At 46.9% G+C, this 15,293-nt stretch overlaps 1 protein-coding gene and 1 long non-coding RNA gene across 6 annotated transcripts in view; one reads left to right on the forward strand and one right to left on the reverse strand.

Annotated features, from left to right (window-relative positions):
- The window catches only part of CSNK1G3 (casein kinase 1 gamma 3), a 67,938-nt gene extending 54,934 nt beyond the window's left edge, over positions 1–13,004 (reverse strand). For 4 of the 5 annotated variants that reach the window (XM_058677920.1, XM_058677918.1, XM_058677919.1 and 1 more), the window contains exon 1: positions 12,613–13,004. The gene's annotated coding sequence lies outside the window, so the exon portion shown is untranslated. The remainder of the gene's footprint in view (positions 1–12,612) is intronic. The other variant, XM_058677917.1, reaches the window with a different exon arrangement.
- LOC131482705 (uncharacterized) lies at positions 12,042–14,491 on the forward strand. The gene is made up of 3 exons (XR_009247239.1): positions 12,042–12,180; positions 13,019–13,203; positions 14,362–14,491. It is a non-coding gene; the product is annotated as an uncharacterized LOC131482705 (long non-coding RNA).
- Positions 14,492–15,293: the final 802 nt, after the last annotated feature.

Genomic DNA, 15,293 nt, shown 5'->3' on the forward strand with positions numbered 1-15,293 from the left:
ATAAGTTACTCTTCCTGAAGAATATTATTTTAAAAGGGAGGGAAGGGAAGTGCAAAGGAAATGAAAAGGATAGAAAAAAAATTAAAAACAGAGAGGACAGGATTAGGAACTGAAGGCAAAACATGAGCCAAGGCAGGTATAAAGAGTTTTGCAATGAAGTCTTAAAAACAAATTAAGGAAGTGAAAGGAAACTAAAACAGAAGCATTAGAACCACACCCTGCTCTTTTCTGTTATAAAAAAGGAAGCCAGGATATGTGCAAAGATGGCTGCCTGCAGGTGCTTGGGCATGAAGTTACCATGTACAGAGGTAAAGTTACACAACCACGTGCACTAAGAACACTCAGCTATGCCAAAGTTATTTGAAAGTTTCTCCATCTCAAGCTTCCCACTCCACAGTACTTCTGGGACCACAGCAGCGCCCAGAGGAACAGTTAACAAAAAAGAAAAACATAACTAAAAAACACTTTCAACAGCTGTCATGGAAAGCAACTCAGAAAAAGATACAATGCCTCTTAGTACATACACATTTGTAAATTTTCTTAAAACGGGGGAGAGGAGTAAACAAACATCACTTACTGGCATCTCACTCAAACTCCATCTCAGAATCGGATGCTGAGTGGTTTCTGCTGTGCTGTTTTTATTGAGAGGAAAATGCAAACTGACTCAAGCCCAGCAGTCTATTTTCACTTTTCCCAACATGTGTTGGGACCCAGACTGTCCAGGGATTCCAACCCTGGGGAAGGCTGGGATGGCACACCATCACCAGACATGTTACTTCTGCAGTGAAATCCACCAACACATGAAAATACAGATAACAGTTCATGACATTCTGTAAAAGACAAAAAAAACTAGCTAGTGCAAAATACACACGCAAAAATTGCTTTTCAGAGTATTCTGGATGCCGAAATTTCAATAAGAAATAATGGTTCTATACATAAACACCCTGAATTTTTTACCTATATGGATGTATTTTGGAGAACCCAAAATAATTCTTCACTCTCATGGTCCATACTTAACTTCCAAAGCTAACTTTCTCTGCCATAAATTCTCCTGCCAGGGCAGTGTCCAGAAATCTAACCTTGGCAATGCAGAGAAAAATGGCCAAATATAGTTTTGTTACCAAGCAGAAACAGGTTTGCTGAACTGCCAATACTAAACTCATCATAAAACGGTATACTCCCATTCTGTCCAAGGAGAAATGCTCTCACTGCTAAGAGTGTTCTTACCCAAGAAGTAGCATCAGATGAGTCACAAAACGGACACCAATTTATCACAAATATCATAATACAATAATTCTATAAAACCCTATTGGCTTAGTGTACCAATCTGTATAAATATGCCGACTACACATAGTAGAGATAATTTGGTATATGTAGGACATCCTATAACTACAGCAAAAGATTCCCATCAAGGGAAAAAACAAATCAGCAACAGTATGAGGGACAGCAGAGCCGAAGTGCTGTTACATTCAACAGTCTTCAAGATCCTTCTGCCCCAATGTGCCACGAAAAATACAAATCAGTGTAAGTACAATCTAAAATAAATAACTCTGGGTTACCAACAATTCTTACTTCCTTATAGTTTATAGTAACTTCAATGTATGTATATTTTTTTAATCACTTAGCTCTCAGGATTCCCTCTTAACCAACTTTAATTTACTCTTGGTAAATTTTCTTTTTTTTTTTTTAAAGATTTTATTATTATTATTGGAAAGCCGGATATACAGAGAGGAAGATCTTCCATCCGATGTTTCACTCCCCAAGTGAGCCGCAACGGGCCGATGCGCGCCGATCCGATGCCGGGAACCTGGAACCTCTTCCAGGTCTCCCACGCGGGTGCAGGGTCCCAAATCTTTGGGCCGTCCTCGACTGCTTTCCCAGGCCACAAGCAGGGAGCTGGATGGGAAGTGGAGCTGCCGGGATTAGAACCGGCGCCCATATGGGATCCCGGGGCTTTCAAGGCGAGGACTTTAGCTGCTAGGCCACGCCGCCGGGCCCATGGGTAAATTTTCTTTTAACACCCTTCTCAAACCTCAGCAATCTTCCACAATGATACTGCACTTATTAAAAACTGCCACAAAGCAAAGAACAGAGCGGGATCAATGAGGATACCATGCCCCATAAACAAGTCACTTCTTTAAGGTGGCCCGCTTCCTAATATTTTCTTTTCCTTTTCCAAATTCATGTATTTCACTTGAACGTCAGAGTTACAGAGAGAGAGGGAAAGACAGACACAGAGAGAGAAATCTTCCATCTGCTAGTTCACTCCCTAAGTGGCCACAATGGCTGGAGCTGGGCCCATCCAAAGCTGGGAGCCCGGAGCCAGTGCAGAGCCCATGTACTTGGGCCATTCGCAGGGAGCTGGATCAGAAGTGCAGCAGCTGGGACTAGAATTGTCCCAAATAGGATGCCAGTGCCACAAGCGGGAGGTTAGCTGTCCCCATCTATTGCTAATATTTTGTATGCATTTCTTTTTTATCATCTTCACACTCCCATCCACAATTGAAAAGACAACTTCAAATTTTTAAAAAATTCATCAATTAAATTAAGAGAGGCTACGACATACATAAAAAAGAGAAATACCCATTTTCCATTCTGCTGCACATTGGAATGGCCTGTAGAAATTCTAATAAGTCAATGTCATGATCCTATCCTCAGACTGAAATGTAAAGCAGCACGCATGGGATCCTAACAGTTTTTGTTTGTTTTTCTCTAAAGATCCCACGACAGTAATAAAAGTGAAGTAAACTGGGAACTACTGCTCACCTATTTCTGTCAGCCTTCCTGGCCCCAGTTAGGACTACCATGAAAACTGTAGTTTTCTTACCTCCTTTATCTGTCATAGGAGAAAAAACCTAATTTCTCAAGGCACATTTTTTCAGAAGTATGAAATATGATAAAAATTCATATGATAATATAATACATATGATAAAAATTCACCTTGGCATATTTAATATTTGCATTCTAGATGTTTAAGATTTTTTTCGGGCCCGGCGGCGTGGCCTAGCGGCTAAAGTCCTTGCCTTGAACACGCCAGGATCCCATATGGGCGCCGGTTCTAATCCCGGCAGCTCCACTTCCCAAGGCTCTGGGACCCTGCACCCGCGTGGGAGACCCGGAAGAGGTTCCTGGTTCCCGGCTTCAGGTTGGCGCAGCACCAGCCGTTGCAGCTCACTTGGGGAGTGAATCATCGGATGGAAGATCTTCCTCTCTGTCTCTCCTGCTCTCTGTATATCGGGCTTTCCAATAATAATAAGTAAATCTTTAAAAAAAAGAAAAGATTTTTTTCAGTCTTACAAAAACCAGCTTAAAAGATAGTTAACACAACAATACCTAAATACACAATATATATCCTAATCAGTTTTCAATAACTGGTCAGAAAACATTCAAAGGAATGATTTTAAATAGCTAGTCTCATCTTGATACTTTCTTAACTACAAATGTTTGCAGTATTTCATTTCTATAGGTAAAATACTTACGCCACAATGTACCATGACTATCATACAACAGAAAAAGAAATTCAGTAAATAAAACGAACCAGACTCACATCTTCGAGATTTACATGTGGGGTGAAGGGAGTCAGATCTAACTCAGATCCATGGAGAAATGTGAAAAACTTTTATTATTAAAATACACATTTTTTGTAAATGTCACCTACAACTAACACTTACAAGCTTTATCTCTAAAATGATAATAAGCTTTTTTGAACTCCCCACTGGGATTTAAGTAAAGAGTCTTGCAGTCATCTATGTGTCAACCATAAATTTAGCAAAGTACAATAAATTTCCTTTCTTTTCTCCCTAATACATTACCTAATGTATCTGCCTGTGACTCGAAAGGACAGTATTCATTGCTAAAATATAAAGTAAATCCTTCACAAAAATAGAAAACAAACATTACACACAGACTGAGTGTAAGAAAAAACATTTTCACTTCCCTTTTTAACTAAAGGAAACTCTGAGTTTAATGTACCACATAAATCCAACAACTAGGACATAGTACCTGAAATCAAAATCAAACAAGTTTAAAACTTTTAAATCTCAGTTAATAACTCCAATTTTTTCAGGAGTTCAGAATTTTCATTACATACACTTACAAGAAAAAAAGGTACCACGTGGCCAATTCTCACAGAAACTTTAATGCAAATATTTTTTGTAAATTCAATTTTAAAAATAAAGAGACTGCGAAATATCAATGTACTTTAAGTAGATTTTTTTCAAGGTAAGATACAATTCTATCTAATTGCACATTAAACTCTAAATTGGCAGAAAACAACATCCTCCATCCAAATTCTATTTTTTTCCTCAAAAAATAAAAGCCTTTTTCAGACAATAAGAACCACACTAAAAATTTAACAAAACAGAGAAATGTAGAAAATATAAAAACGAAATCCTTCCAAACCTCACTCTCCAGAAACAACCATCCTGCCACAAATCAGCCCAGAAGATAGATGGCTTCTAGACACTTACAACCGTATCTACATGCATCCACGCGAATGCATTCACACGTGTACGTATGTGCAGAGTCCTTCACTGTGCATGTCCAAGAAATCTACATAAAGACACCTACCGTTCCACTCATTCCTGCATACTTTCACTTAAGTAGACCACATTACTGCCTAAAGGAAGATTAAAAGAAACGCCTCTTAGCTTGTGTTACCCTTAAAATAAAAAAAATAATAATAAAAAAAAAAGACAAAGAAAAAGTCTCCAGCTTCTCTTTGGAAACCCCAAGAACACAGAAGTCTGTAGCACAGGAGACCAGCCCAGGGTCACAGAAGCAGGCCGAGGGCCCGGGCCTCATGGACACAATCTGCCAAGTGGACACAATCACATTTACCGCCTCCTTCCTGACTTGAGGAGCACTGTCCCAGTCATTAAGATCCCGCCGTGCTACTAACCAAGCACTGCTCAACCTTCCCGTGATTCACTGTGCTAAAATGCTGGGATTCTCCCCTCCTCCTCTCGCCTCCACCATCTTTTCTGCTACTGTCACTGTATGTAAGAAAAAGGAAAATTCTTCCTCCTAGGTCACTAGGTTACCACGATTCGAAAATCTACCTTCTCAGGCCCGGCGGCATGGCCTAGCAGCTAAAGTCTTCGCCTTGAATGCCCCGGGATCCCATATGGGCGCCGGTTCTAATCCCGGCAGCTCCACTTCCCATCCGGCTCCCTGCTTGTGGCCTGGGAAAGCAGTTGAGGACGGCCCAATGCATTGGAACACTGCACTCGCGTGGGAGACCCGGAAGAGGTTCCAGGCTCCCGGCTTCGGATCGGCGCACATCAGCCCGCTGCGGCTCACTTGGGGAGTGAATCATCGGATGAAGATCTTCCTCTCTGTCTCTCCTCCTCTGTGTATATCTGGCTGTAATGAAATGAATAAATCTTTAAAAAAAAAAAGAAAAGAAAATCTACCTTCTCACAAACTGCCATGATCTCAAAGCAGTTATCCTCCACTAGTACGAGGAACAAATAATGTGATGAAACCGAACATGAGGGCAATTTTAGGGGAAGAAAGCAGAACAACACAAGAACAAAAACCTGTCCAGGAATAGTGATGGCCTAGCAGGTAAAGTCCTCACCTTGCAAGCGCTGGGATTTCATTTGGGTGCCAGTTCTAATCCCAGCAGCTCCATTTCCCATCCAGCTCCCTGCTTGTGGCCTGGGAAAGCAGTCGAGGACAGCCCAAAGCCTTGGGACCCTGCACCGGCGTGGGCGACTTGGAAGAGCTCCTGGTTCCCGGCTTTGGATCGGCGCAGCACCAGCCATTGCGGCTCACTTGGGGAGTGAATCATTGGACGGAAGATCTTCCTCTCTGTTTCTCCTCCTCTCTGTGTATCTGACTTTGTAATGAAAATAAATAAATCTTTAAAAAAAAAACATTTTAAAATCTATATGCTTTGAACATTTTATTCCAACGTTCTCTCACAAGAACTTCAGAATGCAGGACCCACTGATGGAATTCCACTTGGTTTGTTACAAAAACCAGTCATAGTGTATCACCTATGGTACCCAATTTCCACTTCCAACATATGGAGGAACACCTCACAAACAGCTGAAAAGCAATCCTACTGTAGAATCTAGGGAAGTGGACTGCCCCTCAGTAAGGCACAGGCTTCAGGCAGTACACAGTGCAAAGAGAATGCAGAGCATTATTTACTCTGATGAAAAGGTTAAACAGAGGTCACTGATGAGGCTCCTCTAACAGGCTACTCCCAACACTCTGCTTATTCTACTCACCAATCACCCCTCCAATAACTCACATAGCTCAGCTTCTGAGATGAAGGCAAGATTTACGTAAGTGCTTCCTATTCGCCAGGCACCATACCTTGTCACTTCATATCAATTTTCTGCGCTGACAGAGACCATGAAAGGAAGCTCTCTCCACCCCCCTTTTTTCTAAGCAAACGTACCTAACACAAAATTAGCTAAATAAATGTAGAAAATTTGAACATAACTTCAAATCTAACATCTCCACACTGTACAGGGAAAAAAGTACTATAAACCTGTATGTATCAACAGGATCTATGAGTTTTCTCCTAGTTCCACTGAAAGGTATTAAAAAATGTGGCTAAGGGGACCCAGCTCCACAGCACAGCATGTTGGGATAGCCCTGCAGCACCAGCATGCCATAAAGACACCATCTCAAGTCCAGCCTGCCCTACTTTCCATCCAGCTAAATGCTGACAGCCTGAGAAAACAGCAGAGGACCGCACAGAGCTTGGGCTCCCATACCCAGGGAAGGGTCCTGACTCCTGGCTTCAGATGGGCTCAGTCCCATCCATTTCTGCCATTTGAGGAGTGAATGAGCGATGGATGGAGGCTCTCTCACTCTCTGTATCTCCTTTCATCTGTGACAGACTTTTAAATAAAAATAAATAATTTTAAGTGGATATGATTTAGTCACATGGACACGATCTGGCCACCAACTTTCGTTAAGTGAAATCAAATTATATAACATATGACTAAAGACAACCGCACAAAGTATGTCTTATCACCCAACCACATAAACATTTCAAGTCCACTGCTAAAGTTGTATCTCCTAACTCAGATAAGACAGGGATTAGTACGATTCACTACAGTCTAAAGACACTTCAGTAGCTACCTTTCTCAATCCCGCTACAGTAGCCAATTCCAAATACTTACACTTTCTAAATTTCAGCTTTGAGAAGGGAACTAGATAACACATATAAGAGCAGCTTCCATAGTGTCTCTGAAAGTCTGCTACCCTCACCTATGCCTGTCATGCCACCTTCTCCGAGTAACTCACAGGCTTTCCAAATACACTTCACAAGTGGTGGGTAAGACACACTTCATCTCTATACAGTAAGAATCCCAAATACGGGAGTCAGGGTTGAGTCAGGCACGTTCTATACCATGTACCTGGATCCCCTGTGGGCTCCAGCCCCAGACTCCCACTCTGCCAGCACAGCAGCGAGGGCCCAAGCTGGTGTCTCAGACCTACACGGGAGACCTTCACTGCCTGCCCACCTGTAGCTTCTAGACAAGCCCTGGCTGCTCTGCTCGCTTACATGCCCGTCTACCCATTCTATTCATTCTCATTCGCTCTCTCTCAGACCCACACCTGGCTGCTGTGCTCCCTCACATGTCCATTCCGTGTGTGTGTGTGTGTGTGTGTGTGTGTGTTCTCATTCTCTCTCCCCTCTTTCCAAATTTAAAAAAAAAAAAAGCATTTTTTAATTTAAAAGAAAAGCCAATGACTCCTGACCCCTATTTATGGGTCTTTCCTGCAGCTGGGCACAGAAGCAACACTCTGAGTTTCCATTACCGGACCTACACTGCCTGCACCTATAGAATCCCTACAATTACAGAAAGACAACACTCCCAAAGAAAACTGCATCATCAACATTCAGACACATACTAACCAGTAACACCACATGTGCCAACTGCTTGAGAAGGGACTGGGGTGGGGAGTGGGTGTTGGGAGGACAGAAAGAAAACAAAGAGAGGAAGAAATCAAAGACCAGGAGGAAAGAAAAAGAGATCCAACTATGCACTCTGCTACTTGCAGAATAAATTCTCAACAGGATTCTGAAGCTCTAGAAATTGTTTCCTGCTCTCAAAAATGGGGTTACACCACCCACATCACAGAGTTGTCTCAAAAGTATCATTTATGGTCTTTGTACAAGTAGGCACTTAAATTGTAACACAGGGTACTGTTATGGAGAAACTGAAGATTAACACAAATTCAGTTATACTGTTAAATCTTTCTTGAATGCTAGTAAACAGAAACAACTCATTAAAAAAAAAAAAAAAAAAAAAAAAAAACCTTCCCTGTACCATGACTGAAAAGTGTGGAGTCAGGAGGGGAATTTGCCAGTGATCAGGACCCAGCTTGGTGGGCTAGGCTGCCGTGCTTAAGCCAGGATAGGCTGACATGCATAAGCTAGAATGGGTGCCAGCCAGCTGGGTGAGGCCACAGCACCCACTGGCAAGTTCCAGGACTGGGTGCAAGTCATGCCAGGTTGGCCCGCCCTACCACCTGGCAGGCTCAAGCATTCAAGGACTTGGCCTGATACAGAAACAGTGGGCACTCCCCTGCTGGGCTGCAGCAACTGCTGTTGAGCACAAGAGTCAGGGCTGAGGGTGGGCCAGGCTGGTCAAGGCAGCAGCACCCATCCGCACATGTGGGGTTGGGTCTGGGGGCAGGTCAGACTGAGCTAATCTGCAGCACCTATGGGAGTACATAAGAGCCAGATGGAGTACAGGACAGACTATGTTGGGCTGCAGCATATACTGTCACGTGCAAAAACCAGAGAGGGAGATGGGTCCGGTGGGGAACCCTAGGGGTAGCCCCAACTAGGACAGCACTCTCTCGTATGCGTGAAGACTGGGCCTGTGGCAGGCTGGGCTGGGCCAGGCCATAGCACCCATCCGTCCTCATGAGATATGACTGGAGGTGGAACTGGCCAGGCAGCTACATCTACCCCTACGTGCATTGCCCAGTACAGGTGATACACCAAACCTGAACCTTCAATGGCTGGCGCAAACAAGTCACTCCAGACTCTGAGGCCATTCCAGGCAGGGTTTCTTGGGGAACCCCCACTGGATCACTGGACCCAAATCTTGGGCACAGGGAAAACCACAACACATGTGGTCCAACCTTGGAGTGCATGAACTGGAACCAGGTCTCCTCAGCTGCTGATACCTGTGTGTGGACTGCACGCCCAGATGAACCCGACAGCCGTAACAGTCAGCTCATTCTAGGCCAGCAGAGGACATCGCCTGCACTATGGTGGACCTGGTCATCCAACAGGCGTTGGAGAGATTTTTCTCAACACTAGCGCAACAAAGCCAACAAGTGACTCAGAACTATCAAAAGCACTGTAGTAACAGCCCTGGAACACTCTTCCCCAAAACAGGGTCTCTAGGCATCATCAAATGATGGTCCCTCATCCCTGGGTGCTAATGTAGTTTGACATCAAGGAGGGGGTTCCCGCCTCCTGCGGACACAGGAGAAAAAAAGAACTGAAACATGTGTCTCAACCACCTTCCTCCACGCCTTGACCCTTCACATCCTAATCAGAAACCCACAAGGACATGCATGCCCCTCAACTATATAAACAATGTTAGAAAAAAAAAAGCCTCTGTTTGGGACATCTGATAAAAGAATGCCAGGGTTACCATATGCCAGCTTCCTGCCCAAGTGCACTCAGGGAGGCAACAGTGATGGCAAAGTTAACCCTCCACCTCTTACCCTTAATCCTGTCGCCTGGCTACCCCTGGCCTCACCCCATTTGCTATGGGCATCTGGAAAGCGAGACAATAGAGAAAGGATCCATCTCTCAGTCTCTCTCTGCCTTTCAAACAATTAAAATAAATAAATAATTTAAAACAAAGTAGAGCTATGAGAGTGAGTTTAGGGCTCCATTACTTGAGGATCATTTTATATTTATGACCAAAAACCACACATGTAAGTACCTGGAATCGTTGAAGTCTCTCAGTTTATACCACTACTGTAGTTAATTCTTCTCACATGCAGATTCCTTGCATTTCACTATACTTATAATAAACTTGACTTTCAAACATTTTAACATTAATACAAGTATCAACCAACCTATTTGTCATTTAACATCTCAGCAGTTCTCTGCTTAGCTAACTACAACCTTATGGAAAGCCCTAGAAAGCTAAACAGTCAGCCATTTGTCCCATTTGGAGAAAAATCTGAACCAGAACAATGGTGTCCTCCCAGCGTGGAGGGGATCACAGGGATCCAGGCCATGGAGCAGGCACTAGAGAGCATCCCAGGCCTTCCAGAGCCACATTTTACAGTCTGAATCTATTTCATGTAAAACCAATTACCAGACGAGCAGACACACCCATATTCACAGACAAGTAGAGAAATGGAACAACACCATGTACAGACTGTTTTGCATTACCTACTTTGCTGCATTCTGCCACAAACATGGCTATTTTGCTGCCACGGTTTCCTGAATCTTGCACTGTCTGGACCAATCCACTAGCCCCAGCACAGGCTCCATATCCTTGGACTTTCACACCTTCATCTGACTCATTTATAAATACAAGATGTTCTGACCTCCCTCGGCCTCATCTCCACCTCTTTCCACAGCTTCCTCTTCGGCAAAGACCTCTGGCCCAGCAGCCTTGGGTGCAGCTCAACCATCTGCCTTACTCATGCTCCACTCTGCCCAGGAACCCAGCCCTCCCAGGCCCCCTCTGCCTGTTAGAATATTTTAAGGCCCAAGCCAAGCGTCACCAACTCCACACGCTCATCATCCCAACAGGCAGCACCCCTACACACACGCCATGCTTCCTGGCACCTCTAATAAGCCCTCAGGAATCCTGTGTTGCAATTCCTTTGCGCTCTTTCTCCCCTGAAGGATGCTCCCCCGCCTCTCACTCATTTCTCTATCCACGCTTCCATCCTCACCACATCATAAAGTCCCTGACACATAGCAAAGGTCTTGCTGGATGAAACTATTCCCTGACTATAATACAAACCGGTCATTTTGAAGCAAGAAATAAATGACTTTCATGTGTTGGAGATTTTGTTAATATTGTTAATGTTTGCCAATCTAATAATGAAAGTATCAACAATTACCTAATGCATTAGTTCTGAAGTTGATAAACAGCTGAAGAGGTCAATGAGGCCAGTCAGTCAGTCAAGATAATCATTCCAAGACCAAGCCAGAAGTCTTACACATATCAGCGATGAAATTGAACACCGCAAATCCAACCACTGCTACCTGCTGTCCATTCAGACATGTCAAGCCCACTCAACCGCAAGTGTCTCCCCACTGTTACAAATGCACGCCCGAGTCACACAAAGTATCTGATAATATCTTTCTTTCAATGCCCCAAACGACCGATTTTCCTGTCATGCAACTGCAAAGGCTAACCCACAAAATACAAATGAAATCTGTAATAGCTTAGGATACAGCTAGAGTAAACTTTGAAAAGAACTGTCATAAACAAGTACATCTCAAAAAAAAAAGTGCAAAAAAATGCCACAAACAAAAAAAAGGTGTAAAAATGTCACAAACCAGATTTGATGTTTTGGTGGAACAGGCTTCCTTAAAGCGGCCTCACATCTTTCTAATCCTAAACCACTCATTTTTCATATTTGTCCCAATATCTATAAGGAAAGCCGATCACCTTCAAAGATACACACACACACACACACACACACGATTGTTACAATCCAGAGTTTTGGGTTTTTTTTTTTTTTATTTTAAAAACTGTTGTATGGTGGATACCAGTTCAACCTCTCCTCCCTTCCCTGGGCACCGGGCATTCCCATCAGGAGAGGCAGGCACCCAAGTAAAACAAAGGGGGACGTGGTTTTTTCTTCGTGTCCTGCAAACAAGCAGGTGTCCACTTTTCCTTGGGCGTTCTGCTAACCTCTCACGCCGACGTGCCTGGGACTGCAGCGCCCGGGCACTGAGCACAGGGACGGGCCGCCTCTCCCTCTGCCCGCCCGCTCGCTCGCCCCTCAACTTTCGCCCCTTCCAGGCCGCCGATCGCCCTCATCCCCATCACCCCCACCCCACCCCACCCCCAAGCTGGGCAGCCCCGTGGGCGCTGGGCACCGAGAGCCCACTGGAGGCGGCGTGTGGGAGAAGCCACGGAGATGCGGTTCCCTTTGCCTGACTCACGCCCTGCTCAACTTCTGAGCCAAGCGAGAAGCTCCATTAAATAGGTAAGTCCCTGCCCCCGCTCCCGAAACACAAACACCCCAACGGGAAGTTCATCTTGGAACAGCCGGCTGGCCCGGCCAGGCTCCTTCCCGAGCGCCCTCACCCCCCCATCACACACCCCAACCCCGACTCCGCAGGTAGCCGCGCCGGCCCGGGCCCCGGAGACCCCTCGGGAACGCTCGCCCGCCCCCCGACGCGCCCCCCACTCGCGCCGCCACACTCGGGCAACTTTTGCGGCCGGGCCGGGCGCCTCCCGAGCCCACGGCTCGAGGCTTCTCCCCGGGGCCTCGCAGCAGCACCCCAGCCGGCGCCCTCGCCCACCCGAGCGCCTTCCCCGCGCAGCCCACGCAGCCCCACCCGCGAGGCCCAGGGCCGCCCGAGCCTGCCGGCCTGCCCGCCTGCCTGCCGAGCGGCCGCGCCGACGGGGGCTTTACCTCAGAGCAGCGGCCGCGCCGACCGGGGCTTTTACCTCAGAGGCGCGGCCGCGAGCCGCGGGGTGGTGCGGGCGGCGCCCCCGGCCGGCCTGCCTCGGTCGGTCCGTCAGCCGCGGCGGAGGCGGCCGGAGGAGGAAAGCGAGCCACGCAGGGAGGGAGGGAGCGCAGCGCGGACTCCTGCCGGTGCCTCCTACCGCCGCCGCTGGCCGGACAGTCGCCGCCCGGGCCGCCGCTGGAGCCTCCGATGCAGCCGGCAATGAATGCACAGAGGCGCCTCGCTTATCCGGAGGTCAAACATCCTTCGGCCTCGGGCATCCGGATCGGCGCCGGACCCGGAAGTGAACACATGGAAAAAAAAATTACAAAAAAAAAAAAAAGAGGAAAGCGTCTCTCTTTCACTCTCTAGCGGCCGCGGCCCCCGCCCCCCTCCGCCTGCCGCGGGCATCCGCGAAAAGAGCCGAGTAAGAGCCGAAGATGACACCGAGCCGCCCGATTGGTCAGATCGTCGACTGGAAAGCAGACGGCGCGCTCATTGGCTGCCGATGCCAGCGAGGGCCGGGCCACGCCCCCCTCGCCACCTTCGCGCGGGCGGTGAGGCGAGAGCCGAGCCGACCCGCGGGCGGGCGTGTTGTCTCTGGAGGAGGCCGATCGTGGGAAGCGACGCTTCCCCGCAGGGTCCCCGGAGAGAAGTGAGAGCAAACAAGCCGGTGGTTTAGGAGGGCTCTTGAGAGCTGAGTGAGCTGAGAGCCTTCAGGGCGCGGTGGTGCAGGTTTTCCCAGGGTTGTCGGAGCATCCTCGAGCGGGCCAGAGGGTGACATCACTGCATCCACCGTCCCCCACCTGACACACGGTCTCTCAGAGCCAGGAACCCCGGCGGGGCTCGGGCCGCCGCTCACTGATGGGGACGGGGGCTGGCCTTTGTGTGTCGTGTGCCGTCTGTGGGTAGTGGGTGGCCCTGCGGGGACCCCACAACCTCTGGTGCTGGCGCGGGACTCCAGAAGTTGGAGCGTCCGTCCCGCCGCTGCCAGGGCGGCTGCCCACTGGCCCTCCCCTTCTGTCGTGCACACTGTGCACCTGGAGGCCTGGCAGAGGACCCTGCTGTAACTCCAAACCCCACTTTCAGAAGCTAGACGTGAAGGTGTGCAAGGAGGAAAACCTCAACCATTCTTAAGCTCTTTTGTCCCCCTGCTGCATCAACAAACCTGATTCCAATCCAGAGGTCCGTCCAGAAACTAAGTGAAAAAGTGCATTTTGGTGCGTGAAAACTTGAAATCCAGTCGAGGGGGAGGGGCCGTTAAAAAGTTAATGGCAGGGCCCGGCGCGAAGTGGTTAAAGTCCTCGCCTTGAACGTGCTAGGATCTCATATGGGCGCCGGTTCTAATCCCAGCAGCTCTGCTTCCCATCCAGCTCCCTGCTTGTGGCCTGGGAAAGCAGTGGAGGATGGCCCAAAGCCTTGGGACCTTGCAGCCATGTGGGAGACCCAGAAGAGCTCCTGGCTCCTGACTCTGGATTGGCTCAGCTCCAGCTGTTGCGGTCACTTGGAGAGTGAACCATCAGACGGAAGATCTTCCTCTCTGTCTCTCCTCCTCTAATTATCTAACTTTCCAATACAAATAAATAAATCTTTTTAAAAAGTTCATGGCAATGAATATTATGAAAAAAATAAGCATGGATTTCAAAAAATAATAATACTTTGCCCCAAAATGAACTTCTTTTAATTTTATTTTCAATTTTATTTTCTCTCTCAAGATCCCAGTGAAACATATATACTTGAAGTCGCTGAGGATGTATCTTATGGCACCTTCCTGCCCTGCCAGACTCCTGCTAGAATTACTATGTTGCCCAGATGGGGGAGGGCCGGAACGGGAAGATGCTGTTTGGGTTGTGTTTTGGTGTTAGCATAGTCTCCATACCTTTGCCTTCACACACACCCCTCCAGACCGGAAGTGGATAAATCACTGATACGTGAAATTTGGTTTAAAATTAATATGCTGAAAGAAAAAAACAAAAGTAAAGTGGCTGGTATCAGGTCATTCCATAAGCGACTCAAAAGCGGTTAGAATTTAACATGTTGCGACTTGGAATTAATCTCGAAGTTTCCGCTCCATCCCAGGATGCACTACTGGGCAAGAAATCAAGTTAGTGTTACCCAACTAACTGGAGAAGTGATGGCAATAACTGAAACTCTAAATATTGGCCCCTACGTGAGCATCTAAATATTTTTCTTAGTTGTCAACAAACCATTTTGTACTCCTAGGCTCCTAAAATTTTGTTTAAAAAACAACCTCCCTATGTTTTTCTAAGTGTTATGTAATCAAATCATATTTTTAAAGAGGCGTGGGAACAAATGTTCTAACACTTCAGTAAGGTTTGTTTTGTGTTACTCCGGCTTGGCCTTGAGGGCCAGCCAGCGCTGTGGCATAGTGGGTTAAAGCCGCTGCCTGCAAGGTCAACATTTTGTAGCAGCCCAGGTTGGAGTTGAGCTGTTCCAGTTGCTATCCAGCCCCCTGCTAATGCTCCTGGGAAAGCAGCAAAACATGGCTGCCCACGTGGGTGCTTGGGCTGCTGCACCCACGTGGGAAGGAATCAGGCGGCTGGCTTCCATCTGGCCTGCCTTGCTGTTGTGCCCATTTGGGAAATGAGCCAACAGATTGGCATCTCCCGTCTTTCCATCCATAACT

The sequence above is a fragment of the Ochotona princeps genome, chromosome 19, assembly GCF_030435755.1.
Source record: "Ochotona princeps isolate mOchPri1 chromosome 19, mOchPri1.hap1, whole genome shotgun sequence".
Taxonomy (NCBI): Eukaryota; Metazoa; Chordata; class Mammalia; order Lagomorpha; family Ochotonidae; genus Ochotona; species Ochotona princeps.